General features: G+C 35.7%; 1 protein-coding gene and 1 long non-coding RNA gene across 3 annotated transcripts in view; one reads left to right on the forward strand and one right to left on the reverse strand.

Annotated features, from left to right (window-relative positions):
* The window catches only part of LOC103033078 (VPS10 domain-containing receptor SorCS1), a 389,355-nt gene that overhangs the window by 81,628 nt on the left and 294,002 nt on the right, over nt 1-13,725 (forward strand). The window lies entirely within an intron of this gene.
* On the reverse strand, nt 9,991-10,470 carry LOC125785631 (uncharacterized). The gene is made up of 3 exons (XR_007427950.1): nt 10,362-10,470; nt 10,301-10,328; nt 9,991-10,168 (listed from the first exon to the last, which is right to left on the reverse strand). It is a non-coding gene; the product is annotated as an uncharacterized LOC125785631 (long non-coding RNA).

Below are 13,725 nucleotides of genomic sequence, written 5' to 3' on the forward strand. Positions count from 1 at the left end.
TTACACGCTGCACCCTCTGGTGGCAGATTTAATTGAGCGGCCCTATTCTTCCTTTGGGCCTGTCGGGATCATGTAGTTACAAAGTGCTTAAAGTTCTATAAAAGTAGGGAGGAAGAAATAAAACAGGTAACAAAACCTCAGCAGTGACTTATGTAGGGCAAAAGGTGGGAGGCAGGCTATGAGAAATCCCCACATGATATTTAAACCCATCCTGAGTCTGACAATTACCTGAGAAATGATGTCTGAACCCCACCGAACTCGGCGTGAACAGCCGGGTCCCGTCTGATTCAGAGCGATATTTCGGGCTCAGGGACTTGTGCCTTATTAGAGCCATATCTGTCTTTTGGATTAGAAGCAAGAAATGTTTGTTTACGTTGTGTGCGGCAGGTCAAGGTTTGACCCGTGCGACATCTGTTGAGTGGGCAAAATGGCAAAGCTGCTGCAAAGCAGAATAAATTTAGTACCTGTTTCTACCAGTTTCAGGCAAGTAAGTCAGTCGTCTACATAGAATCCATATATATATATATATATATATATATATATATTGTCATAGGATACACTGTAACCTCGGATAAGTTGAATTTACTTAAAAAAATTAAGGAAACCAGTCGCCTTAAAAAGTTAAGTAATGGGTAATGAAAACTTAAGTTATTAAGTCTAAGCATAACTTAGAACATCAAGTTATTACAACTAAAGGGGAATTGGATTTATTTCTAAGGTAGCCCAGGGGGGAAATCACTACACACTGATGGTGAGTGTTAGTCAGAAACTGTTGGACACACCCAGTATGCAGATAGATTGTGACAGAAGCCAATGGAAAAGAAGATGCCAATGACAACAGACTAAACTCAGTTATTATAAGTTGGTTCAACTCAAAGATCTCAGTGTGAATGTTTATTTGTGCCCACAAATGTTCAACTAACTCAAAATAGTTGAGTATTGTTTAGAAATATCCAATTTTATGTAAAACAGACTTAAATCATTTGAGTTCAAACAACCTTTGGGTTTACAGTGTAGAAGGTTGGCAGTGTACGCTGATAATGAAGTTTTAATTTCTGAAAGTGTGTGGTTTTGCAGGTGGGGCACAAAGAATCGGACGAAATTAACGTTTAAAAAAAATCCATTGGCAAAACTAGACAAAATATATGTAAATTGAACTTTAATGGGGGGAGCATTGTTTTCTTAGTAATGTTTCTAAAAATAAGCAATCACAGTCTCTAAATGAGTGAAGTAAGACTTAAATCACGTAAAAAGTCCCTTATTTTCTGGCTTAAATTTGTATACAAGGGACAGAATAACTTTGCCGGCAACTTTTTGTGCTTATTTTGAGCTCAATCCCTTGTAAAACAAAAATGCAAGTAAGTATACTTAATGTTAATTTTTTTTTTGTGTGTGTTAAAAGTAATACGTGCTTACAGACATACTAAATGTACTATTTTGGAACAACTATTTGTATGGCAACTTAAGTAGATTTCAATTGTAATTAAACAATATTTAAATATAACATAAAAGTAATAAATTGTGCTTTTGAATGCTCTTTTCGTACAACTTCTGCAAACGTACGTAGTAGTAAGTATGTGTTTTTAAACATAACTTTTAATACACGTGAAGTATACTGTGAAGGTACTACTTTGCGCATTGATGCACGTATTGAGGACACCTTTTACCTTTATGCTACTGGAAAGAAAACTACATTTAAATGCACTTCAAGCAGTATTTAATGCCAAGACATATATATTTCTATTAAAACAATGTTTAATTTAAAGCTTAATACTGAAAAGAAAGTACAGTTAATGCGTCTTTTCATAAAGTGTATTAAATTAAAAAAATCACTTTTATTATTCTTTACCTAATTTGAACATACTTTTAATGTGTTTAAGTATACTTCCTTTTTTTACAAGGGAATTACTTAAAATAAGGTAAAAATAAGATACTTATTCCTAAAATAAGAACAACAATCTTACATTACAATGCTTAGTAAGACAACAATTCATATTATAGAAAAAAACACACTGAGGCGAACAAGAGTTGGGGGGACATGTCTATTTTGCAAACAGTTGATGCCAGTAGGAGCCAATTGGAAAGATGTACTGTACTTTTTTTTTAACAAAATAAGAAACTTTAGATACAGTACAGGCCAAAAGTTTGGACACACCTTCTCTTTTTCAATGTGTTTTTTTTTATTTTCATGACTATTTATACTGTAGATTCTCACTGAAGGCATCAAAACTATGACTAAACCATGTGGAGTTTTATGTACTTAACAAAAAATGACCTGGCCCCCACCGGACCTGAACCCAATCCACCTCTGGGAACTCCTTCCTTCAAGACTGTTGGAAAACCATTTCAGGTGACTCTACCTCTTGAAGCTCATTGAGAGAATGATGCCAAGAGTGTGCAAAGCAGTAATCAGAGCAAAGGGTGGCTATTTTGAAGAAACAAGAATATAAATTTCTTTTTTTTTAGTTATTTCACCTTTTTTTGTTCAGTACATAACTCCACATGTATTCATTCATAGTTTTGATGCCTTCAGTGAGAATCTACAATGTAAATAGTCATGAAAATAAAGGAAACGCATTGAAAAAGAGAAGGTGTGTCCAGACTTTTGGCCTGTGCTGTACTTTTTAGCTTATTTCTTTTAGTGTGTCTCCTCTGTTGAGTATAGATAACATTTAAACCAAACAAAGTGAGTGCAGATTGCTCAAAAGTGAGAGTGCAGAGAGTGCAGACTCTCAAAAACACTTTTTTAACACATTGTTCTGTAACTCCAGGTTACGGAACTCCAGAAATGTGTAGCCAAAGGTGGTTCAACAATATTACAATCACTTAATTGGTATTTTCAAAATGAACAGATTGACTTAGGGCAGTTTTTATGCCCGCCAGTGCTTCATTTCTGTCGTAAATTCCAATTATTATTAGTTTAACGTTTTGATGAGCTTTCAGTTCTTGCACGGCACTAAAGACAACCCACATCTGGCATCATATTAAAGCATTCTACTTCTACTAATCCACATACAGCTCTGGAAAAAAATTAAGAGGCCTCTTCAGATTCTGAATCAGCTTTTCTGATTTTACTATTTATACTACAGACAACATTTCTCCCAGATTCTAAATAAAATATTGTCATTTAGAAATGACTGAAATAAAAAAAAAGATGCAGAGCTTTTAGACCTCAAATAATGCAAAGAAAACAAGTTCATATTCATAAAGTTTTAAGAGTTCAGAAACCAATATTTGGTGGAATAACCCTGGTTTTTAATCACAGTTTTCATGCATCTTGGCATCATGTTCTCCTCCACCAGTCCTATACACTGCTTTTGGATAACTTTATGCCACTCCTCTGTTCATTGTAGGTGATATTTAAACCAAACTCACAAAAAAAAAAACTTTTTTAACACATTGTTCTGTAACTCCAGGTTATGAAACTCCAGAAATGTGTAGCCAAAGGTGGTTCAACAACATTACAATCACTTAATTGGTATTTTCAAAATGAACAGATCGACTTAGAGCTGTTTCATGCCCGTCAGTGCTTCATTTTTCTCGTAAATTCTAATTATTATTAGTTTAACGTTTTGATGAGGTTTGAGTTCTAGCACGGCACTAAAGACAACCCACATCTGGCATCATATTAAAGCGCTTCTCCATGCAGAATGTTTGGATATTTGCCCTTAAACCCAATCATAGCGGATGGGTTTGGGAAGAATTGCTCCATGGTTCAGTCATATAGATGCAATGAATATAAATGACCGCTCTCGACAAAGGGAGGGAAATGGGATCCGACGTTTAGCAAGAAAACTCTCTTTAACTTTAGCCCGATTAATAAAACATGAGCTGAAGGGAAACGGTGTTTGTTGTTGATGAAGTTGTCAGGCGTCGCGCTACAGCGAGATTGGCACAGCGTGAGCCTTGGAAGTTTACGTTCGGCCCTTTAATGTCCAAACACAAAGAGCGCTTTTGCTTTAGCGACAGCTTTGCGGAGAACTGAGGCGTGATGCATATGGCCAACATCTGAAGACGCGAAGAGAGATGTGTAAACACAAGGTGTTTTTTAACTGTGTTTTTTTTTTTTTTTCTTTTCTCGTCACCCAATTTAGCAGTCTCTAAGTCCCAGCGCTTTGTTGCTCTCGCTCTCCATATTGCACGACAACCAGCAGCCAAAGCGGGGGATTGGGGTAGGGGGCATGGAGGCTGCATTTGTTTGTTCTAATGCTTGTGAGGTCTGATGTTGCATCGTTTCTTGTCTCCTGGCCAGGTACTAATTGAGTGAGATGCATCAATGGCGCCCTAACAAAAAATACCCAGATATAGATGCAATGTGTTATGAGAGAAATGTGTTATTCTTTCTTTCATTTTTTTTTATTTGGACAACGTTTTTGCATAAAAAAAATAAAACAAAATAAGCTTTCTTTAGACTTTCTATATCCTCCTGAGACCTGGACATATGCCTGACATTTTTTACTTTCTCCTTGCTATTTGGGATTACTGGGACCTAAGAAGTATTAAAACTAAACTTTGTCCTTGTACAGGAAGTCATTTTTGCAAAAAAAAAAAAAAAACAGTGTCCTCATGTGGGGATAGTGGTTTATTTTAACATTTAAAATAAACCAGAGTGAAGAAGGCAAAGGGGGCCAACAAGTGCTAATAAACCCCTCTGGGAACTCCTTCCATCAAGACTGTTGGAAAACCATTTCAGGTGACTCTACCTCTTGAAGCTCATTGAGAGAATGATGCCAAGAGTGTGCAAAGCAGTAATCAAAGCAAAGGGTGGATATTTTGACGAAACTAGAATATAAATGTATTTTTTTTTTGTTATTTCACCTTTTTTTGTTAAGTACATAAAACTCCAAATGTGTTCATTTATAGTTTTGATGCCTTCAGTGAGATATGTGTATTTCTTTCTTCCTTTTTTTTTTGGACAACGTTTTTGCATTAAAAATATATATATATGCTTTCTTTAGACTTTCTATATCCTCCTGAGACCTGGACATATGCCTGACATTTTTTACTTTCTCCTTGCAATTTGGGATAACTGGGACCCAAGAAGTATTAAAACTAAACTTTGTCCTTGTACAGGAAGTCATTTTTGCAAAAAAAAACAAACAAAAAAAACACAACAACAAAAAACAGTGTCCTCATGTGGGGATGGTGGTTTATTTTAACATTTTAAAAATACCCTTTCCATTTGGCATCAGAAAGACGAAATCAGTGCAAGAACTAAACGTTAGCTTCTACAAAAAATAAAATAAACTTATTTCAAACATAAAAGTGAAGGATCATTTTACCTGGCCCATGTTTCTGTCTGGAATGGCTGTAAAAACCTTTGACTGGGCTTCCTGCCAATTAGTGTTTAACCAATTAAGTGTAATGTCATCATGTTGTGACCACTAGATGGAACGGGCAGTGTCTCCATATGAGGCCAAAGGGTCAATGTTTTAAAAAATGTATCTTGGTGCAGAGAAGCAGAAAAATGTAATGTCCCCGTATGAGGACACTGGGTCTCAAGAGGATATTCAATATTTAGATATTTCCTCATGAAATATTCTTCTTGAATATTTGGGTCTAGTCTGATTTACTGATTTTTAGAGGCAGATCAATCCATCTGTTGGATTAAATGTAAAAAACATAATCCACATACTCTATTGATCTTAGCAATGACTTTTATTACTGCTGATTACTTCACTTGTCAACGTTTTTGCATTAAAACAAACAAAACTATGCTTTCTTTAGACTTTGTATATTAGATATTTAGATATTTCTTCATGAATTCTTGAGTATTTGGGTCTAGTCTGATTTATTGAGATACTTCAGGGTGCAGAACCAATGTCAGATTAGAGGTAGATCAATCGATCTGTTGTATTAAATGTAAAAAAAAAAAAACAATGTAAAAATACCATATACTCTATTGGTCTTAGCAATTACTTTTATTACTGCCGATTACTTTTACCTGTCAGACCTCTAATTCTTCTCTTCACTGCTGAAACTGCTGAGACTTAGTTTAATGCTAAGCTAAGCTAAAGGCTAAAGGTGTTGTTGCCATTTAGGTCAGCCAGACGTGACTCTTCCTGTACCAGTTTTCTGTACCAGATTCCAAGAGTCTTTTGAAGGTGTAGAAAACAGTACTTGCTGTTCTCTGGCTTTATTATTATTACAATCAATATTAACATAAGTTACACTTTTTAAATATTGGTCAAGCTCTAACTCCATTGGTCCCCCATGGTTTAAACACATCAAAATGTATATAACAAAAAAAAAAAAAATACCCAGGTATATCCATCATTTCTCAATGTTGAGAGAAATGTGTTATTCTTTTTTTTCTTCTTTTTTTTTATTTGGACAAAGTTGCATTAAAATTCTTGAATATTTATGTCTAGTCTGATTTACTGAGATACTTCAGGGTGCAGAAGCAATGCCAATACCTTATTAGAGGTAGATCTATTCATCTGTTGGATTAAATGCAAATATAATCCATAGACACACTACTAGGCAAAAGTTTCTATTTTCTCATTTTAGCAATAACTTTATTACTGCTGATTACTGGTGCCGTTGCCATGTAGGTTAGCCAGTTGTGACTCTTCCTCCTGTATCAGTTTCCTCCAGATTCCAAGAGTCTTTTGAAGGTGTAGAAAACAGTACTTGCTGTTCTCTGGCGTTTTCTGTAATTTCTCTAAAGAAAATACTTATATTATTATATTTTAATAGTTACAGAGTTCTCTGAGTTTTGGTTCTTTCTCTAGTTATTATGATGAAAGTGTTTTGTAACATGATGTGTTCTAAAACTGCTTTACTACAGACTACAAGGCTTTAGAAATGGCTATTTTTAAAAAATCCAATTCTAAAGCTCAGTTTATTTCCATTATTTAAATTTTAAACAATATATGATTTATTATTATTATTTTTTAATAATAATAATAAAATTACTTTCTTTCAGTTTTCTGTTTTATTCAAAATTATGTACACTGGATTTTGTATCATGTTTTTATTTTTTCTACAAAAGTTCATATGACACATCTATAACAATATGTACTTTACCAGTAGTTACAATGTTATTACATGAATTTGTAATGTGTAACTAAACAGTTGCTAGAGACACTTAATATGAAGTGTTAATGCTATATTTGTTTTCATAAGAAGATGATTTTTCTTTTGATTAAACAGATTTTTTGTAGAGCGATAAAACTTTTTTTTTTCACTCATAATGTTTACTGTTGGAAGTGCAGAATTGAACTTGATCGTACCGAGTGTTCCGAGTGTATTTTCCGAGTGTATTTTCTAATGAAAATGTCATTATTTCACCATGTAACTCGAATTATTACATTACGTATTTCAGAACTACGCCGAGATAAATAACTATTTGATGTACCTTGAACATACCGCAAAGCAACAACAGCAAGACAAAGGACGGGCGCCGCACGTAAACCTGCCGTAAATAGAAGACACCACATAGAGAGGCAATTTGTGCGACATAATGGATTTTTGTGGCAGAACAAGCAGAACCGTAATTATATGCCTTAAATATCACGTAATTACAAGAACCAATTTGCGTAGAAGGTGATTTGGAAGATTCAGAGGATGATTTCTTGCTCGGGATGAGAAAGGAAGATAATAGAAAAATAAACGGAGAACGTGTGATATATATGTTGACGACGTATAAATTCTGTTCCATCCGGAGAGCCGCAATTATGTTGGACACCTTGGATGTATCGGGTACCTGGCGCGGCGCATGCCACAGTGTGAGTGATGGCGGTGGGGGATGTAATCAGTGTTAGTGCTGTCATTTGAGCAGCATTACCCTCATGATTCCTGCGCTGCCAGAATTCCGTTTTATCACATTGTCTGCTCTTCCGCTACTCGTGACGGGCAGAAACCTCTTGCGGGTGTCATTCGTATTTTACTTTTCATCCTTTTTGACTCCGGCCGGCATCCGCGGGGGGAAGTAGAGGGAATGCTTTTCACAACCACTCTCAGCTTTTCTCTATCTTGACAACGGCCAAGCGCTGACTGACTAGATTGTTTGTGCTTGGATTTTTATGTGAGTACGATGTCATCTCGGTAGGCAGCTCTTCGGTATCGACCATTGAGGGCTTGGGATGACTTTATTCTAAAGCTTGAAGGGTCTCAGTTTAGAGGGAAGGTACAAAGAGCATCATTAGTACCACCACTGAGGTTGACAATGCCGTTTGATCCTCCTGCATTGCAATCAAGAGAATTCCCTAAGCTTTTTATTTATACTGTTTTTCTACTGGCCGCACTGTCTAGTAGGTGTAGTCCTTGACATCGGACTCCCTACCCATCAATTCGATTTATGCTAAACCTCTGGTAATGTATCCATTTGCCGAGAAGTTCCCTGGCAATTAAACACCAATTACGTCTGAAAGCAATCGACATGCGCATGTTAAGGACAACCACTAATTGCAAGATTGGAGGCTTGCTCTCGCAGTTCAGCTACAGTGTGAAGCGATCGACTTTGCAATTTTTATCTCATTACGGCTGCAGGTGGGCGAAAGGCGTCCAGAGGTGTAGGTTGAGCCTAAATCAGATTAAACGCCGGAGTCGGAGGTGTAATTTACTTCTCGGCAAAAGTGAGCAAGCTGACAGCATTAGACCCCAGCCTAAGTAATTGTATCTCACTCTTCATAAAGGAAGGACAGGACACCTCGGCACAAGCGGTTTTAAACCGTAAGGTGCACATCACAGTGAGTGTTCGGCCATGAACTCTCCCAGAGACTTCACCATAATGCGCTTTGCTGAGGCCGGTGCACCACGACCAGCATACTCCCGCAAATAAGGATATCAGCAATTTTGCAAATGCGAGTGACCAGACTCGTACAGTGAAGGCAATTTCATTTAATCCAGACACGCCAGTGAGGAGGCGGCCCTCTATGCTAAAGCGAAAATTGCAGGCAATCTATTCTGAGCTCGAGTGGAGATAGATCACACACTGGAGATGGTGTCAGTGGAGACGAAAAATGCAACTGATATTAAAGAGGATAAAGAGCGCGCGGCTCAAATCAATGCCATTTATGAGCAAAGGACAGCTCTGGAATATTTGTAATGGGCAAAATACAGGCGAGATTATACTTGACAGTGGAGATATAGATTTAAATAGCTGTGGTTTTCTGCGGTTTGATTCTAGTCAGTGGAACGTACCTTGCATGTTGAGTTGCATGTTGACCGATTTACGACTTAACTCAGATTTTAAACACGGGTATGCTTTCATATAAATAGGTAATAAATAGGTATATTACCCAGGAGTGTCAGACAGATAAGCAGCAGCAATCATGCATACTGCAGTGCCAGGAGGATCAGGTTGGATAAGGCCTCAAGTAACTTTTTTCTCTACAGAAAAAAATCTCAGACTTGCAACACAGAAAACTTAAGACTGATTTGTCATGAACTTCACCTTTGACTCTTTGATACACTAGAGACTTGGGACTTGTCTCAGACTCGCACAACAGAGACTCAAGATCTTTGGACTCATACTATGGAGACTCGAGACTTGACTTAGGTTTGCACCCCAGAGGATTAAGATTGGTCTCTGAATTACACCCAAGACTTACGATTTAATTTGACTTGGACTAACAACCCACAGACTCAAAATGATTGGTCATGAACTTGTTGCCGAGAGACTTGAGACTCTTAAGACTTGTTCTTGCACTCCATAGTCTCGAGATTCAACTTAGACTCATACCCTACAGACTTTAGACTTGTCTCAGACTTGACTTGGGTTCGCACTTTAGAGGCTTAAGATTGTTCTTTGACTTACACCCAAGACTTAAGAATTGACGTGGACTAACAACCCACAGACTCAAAAGGATTGGTCAGGAACTTGTTTTCCAGAGACTTGAGACTTTTGAGACTTGTTCTTGCAACCTAGTCTCGAGATTCAACTTAGAATCATACCCTAGAGATTTGAGAATTGTCTCAGATTTGACCTAACCTTGCACTCCAGAGTTTCAAGATTTGACCTGACCTTGCACCCCAGAGTTTCAAGATTTGACCTGACCTTGAACCCCAGAGATTTAAGATTTGACCTGACCTTGCACCCCAGAATTTCAAGATTTGACCTAACCTTGCACCCTAGAGTTGCAAGATGTGACGTGACATTGAACCCCAGAGTTTCAAGATTTGACCTGACCTTGAACCCCAGAGTTTCAAGATTTGACCTGACCTTGAACTCCAGAATTTCAAGATTTGTCCTGACCTTGAACCCCAGAGATTTAAGATTTGACCTGACCTTGCACCCCAGAATTTCAAGATTTGACCTAACCTTGCACCCTAGAGTTGCAAGATGTGACGTGACATTGAACCCCAGAGTTTCAAGATTTGACCTGACCTTGAACCCCAGAGTTTCAAGATCTGACCTGACCTTGCAAACCAGAATTTCAAGATTTGACCTGACCTTGCACCCCAGTGTTTCAAGATTTGACCTGACCTTGCACCCCAAAGGTTTAAGACTTGACCTGGACTTACACACCAAAACTCTTGGCACGATTGGGACTGCATAGTTGTGCTGGAAACAGTAACCATCAGCAAGGATCTAATTCTATGACCCAGTGTTTCAAACCGTTGCTTGACTGTTCCACTATGTTTTGTGTCGTTTCTACGTACGTACATCACAAGCGCAACTGGCGGTCATGCCCTTTTGTCGTGCATGTCACTGTCAAAAGTCAAAAAGTTGTCACCTGGGACATTTCAAAGCCTTATGCCAACCGTAAGAATGAAATTACGGCAGGCCCTCGCAGCCCGACTTTCTTTTTAACGGTCCAAAAAGCAAGGATAAAGGGACCCATGAAAGCAGCTGAGAACAAACTCCATCACACCTACATTATTCAGCGGTGAGGAATATATTAAAAAAAAGCCTTTCTTTGAACACACACCGTGTCACACCATGTCGATGTCGGGTTTGATGAGATTGTGTTTGGATTTGGTTCCTCGATCAAAAGCCGCTCAGATTAGGCCTTTGTAAAGGGCTCTGCAGATCCTGAATAATTATTGGAAATTATGCAGTGTCATATGGTAGTCTGCGCAGTGGAGGCTTACCAGTCAAATGTTTGTCTTCCCTCTGTGGTTATAGTGGGGAATGAAAACCACCTGGGAGTCTTTTCATCCAGACGGATAAAGCGGCGGCTGAATTACTGTGTTTTGACTTAAGGCTGCAGATCAGCATTGTAGCATATGGCTGTTGCCTTTACAACAGCCAGTCTGAGAGCTGTACGATGTGACATCTAGAACTCAGACACTAAAACCTCAATTGCTTTTTGACACTAAAACCTCTGCAACACAATTGCGTCTCAGATTTACGTCTATTTATGGCTATGAATTTAAACGATGAACACTAACCATATAATGTATGTTTGTTCACATTCATGGTAAACAACAAATAAACACAATTATGTTCAAGCAACGAAAGTGCTGTTTCATTGCTAAAAGTTAGAAAACAAACTTTCTTTACATGCTCATCTGTTCCTGAATAATTCAGGAGTTTATGACCATGGAAGAGGCCATTTGATTTAGTTCAATTTAAATTTATATCAGGGCATGTGCCATTGTTCTCTTTAGGATGCTTCCATAAAGTTAGTTCTGCTGTATAGAGATGTACTTTAATCTAGTTTAGTGCTGTTGAGTTCTGTATTTGCATATATTTGAAATGCTTCTATATTACTGTTATTATGCTTCTATATTACTTACTTATGTTATTAAGAGAGAAAGATTAAAATAATAAATAAGTTGCTCAACTAAACCCTAGACTTGTTTTAAGTTTTAATTTTAAGGTTAAGATACCTTAAATCCATTTTTTTTCAGTATTGTTTATGTTCATGTAATCCAGTATTTGTCAGTATAATGTCAGTATTTTAGTATTCTATTTAGTATTTTTTAGCATGTTTGTATTATATTCAGTATTTGTTACTATTTTAGTATGTTTGTACTACATCCAGTATTTTTCAGAATCATTTAGTACTTTTGTACTATACCCAGTATAATTTTATTATGTTTTTATTATATACATCATTTTCAGTGTTTGTACAAGTATAATTTAAATTTTTTGTTTAGTATTTTAGTACTATGTTCTGTGTTGTTTCATATTTTTTAGTAATTTTAGTACTATATGCGGTATTTGGTAGTATTTTAGTACTATGTTCTGTTTTGTTTCATATTTTTTAGTAATTTTATTACTATATTGAGTATTTGGTAGTATTTTAGTACAATATAAATTATGTTTTTTAGTATTTAGCAATATATAAAATATTTGTTAGTATTTTAGTATTATATTCTGTATTGTTTCATTTTTTTTTAGTAATTTTAGTACTATATCCAGTATTTGTTAGTATTTTAGTATATTTTTAGTATTTAACAATATATAAAATATTTGTTAGTATTTTAGTACTATATTCTGTATTATTTCATAAGTTTCAGTTATTTAGTACTATATCCAGTATTTGTGAGTATTTTAGTACAATATAAAATATGTGTTAGTATTTTATACTATATTCCGTGTTGTTTTATATTTTTCAGTAATTTTAGTATTGTATCCAGTATTTGTTAGTATTTTGTACAATAGAAAATATATTTTTAGAATTTAGCAATATATAAAATAATTGTTACTATTTTAGTACTATATTCTGTATTATTTGACAAGTTTCAGTTATTTAGTATTATATCCAGTATTGTTAGTATTTTAGTACTATATTAAATATTTGTTAGTATTTTAGTACTATATTCTGTGTTGTTTCATATTTTTCAGTAATTTTAGTATTGTATCCAGTATTTGTTAGTATTTTAGTACAATATCAAATATTTGTCAGTATTTTATACTATATTCTGTATTGTTTCATATTTTACAGTAATTTTAGTACTATATCCAGTATGTGTTAGTATTTTAGTACAATATCAAATATTTGTCAGTATTTTATAATATATTCTGTATTGTTTCATATTTTACAGTAATTTTAGTACTATATCCAGTATGTGTTAGTATTTTAGTACAATATAAAATATTTGGCAGTATTTTATACTATATTTTTCATGGTGAACGGCAGCATAGTAATTAAATCGTACATGTCTGCGCTGTCTGAGTGCGCTCTCCATTTTGTTCACGAAGCTCTGTATTATTGATGCAGAGCTCAATTATACATCACTGAGGTCAAGACTGTAACATCCTCCTTCCTTAGATCTCACAGGTCTTATAATTATCCCTGTTTATATTTTATGGATGGAGGTCCTGACTGGGTTTAGTATTGATTCAGAATTTATTAAAATTTATATTTAGTGTTAAAATATCAGTATTTATTTGGAACAACATGAATATGACATACAGTAAATAGATAACTGTGCATCTGTAAGAGGTGAAATAAAATGTTTTCAGGCTGCTTCTGTAATTACAATGTTTCTACGACATTTTATACAAATCTGGGGTGGGTTTCCTGAAAACCATCAATCTTAGCGAATAACCAATGAACTAACGAATGATGTGAGTAAAGAATGAGACAGTTCTACGAGTGTTTCCCAAAGAGCTTCACAAAGTAAAAATTAACGAACGAGGTTAAAGAAAGTCTTTCTTGACTCCTCCCCCCGACACAGCGCGCTCAATCGATCCACAAACATCGATTCAACACTGCCAATATGCAGTATTTATTCACTATTACACCCTAAAAACAAAGAACTTTGCTGTAATCATCAACATTATATATATTTTGATATTTAAATTTTGATAAAATTGTGTATTTT

The sequence above is a fragment of the Astyanax mexicanus genome, chromosome 21 (genome assembly GCF_023375975.1).
Source record: "Astyanax mexicanus isolate ESR-SI-001 chromosome 21, AstMex3_surface, whole genome shotgun sequence".
NCBI classification, from domain to species: domain Eukaryota; kingdom Metazoa; phylum Chordata; class Actinopteri; order Characiformes; family Acestrorhamphidae; genus Astyanax; species Astyanax mexicanus.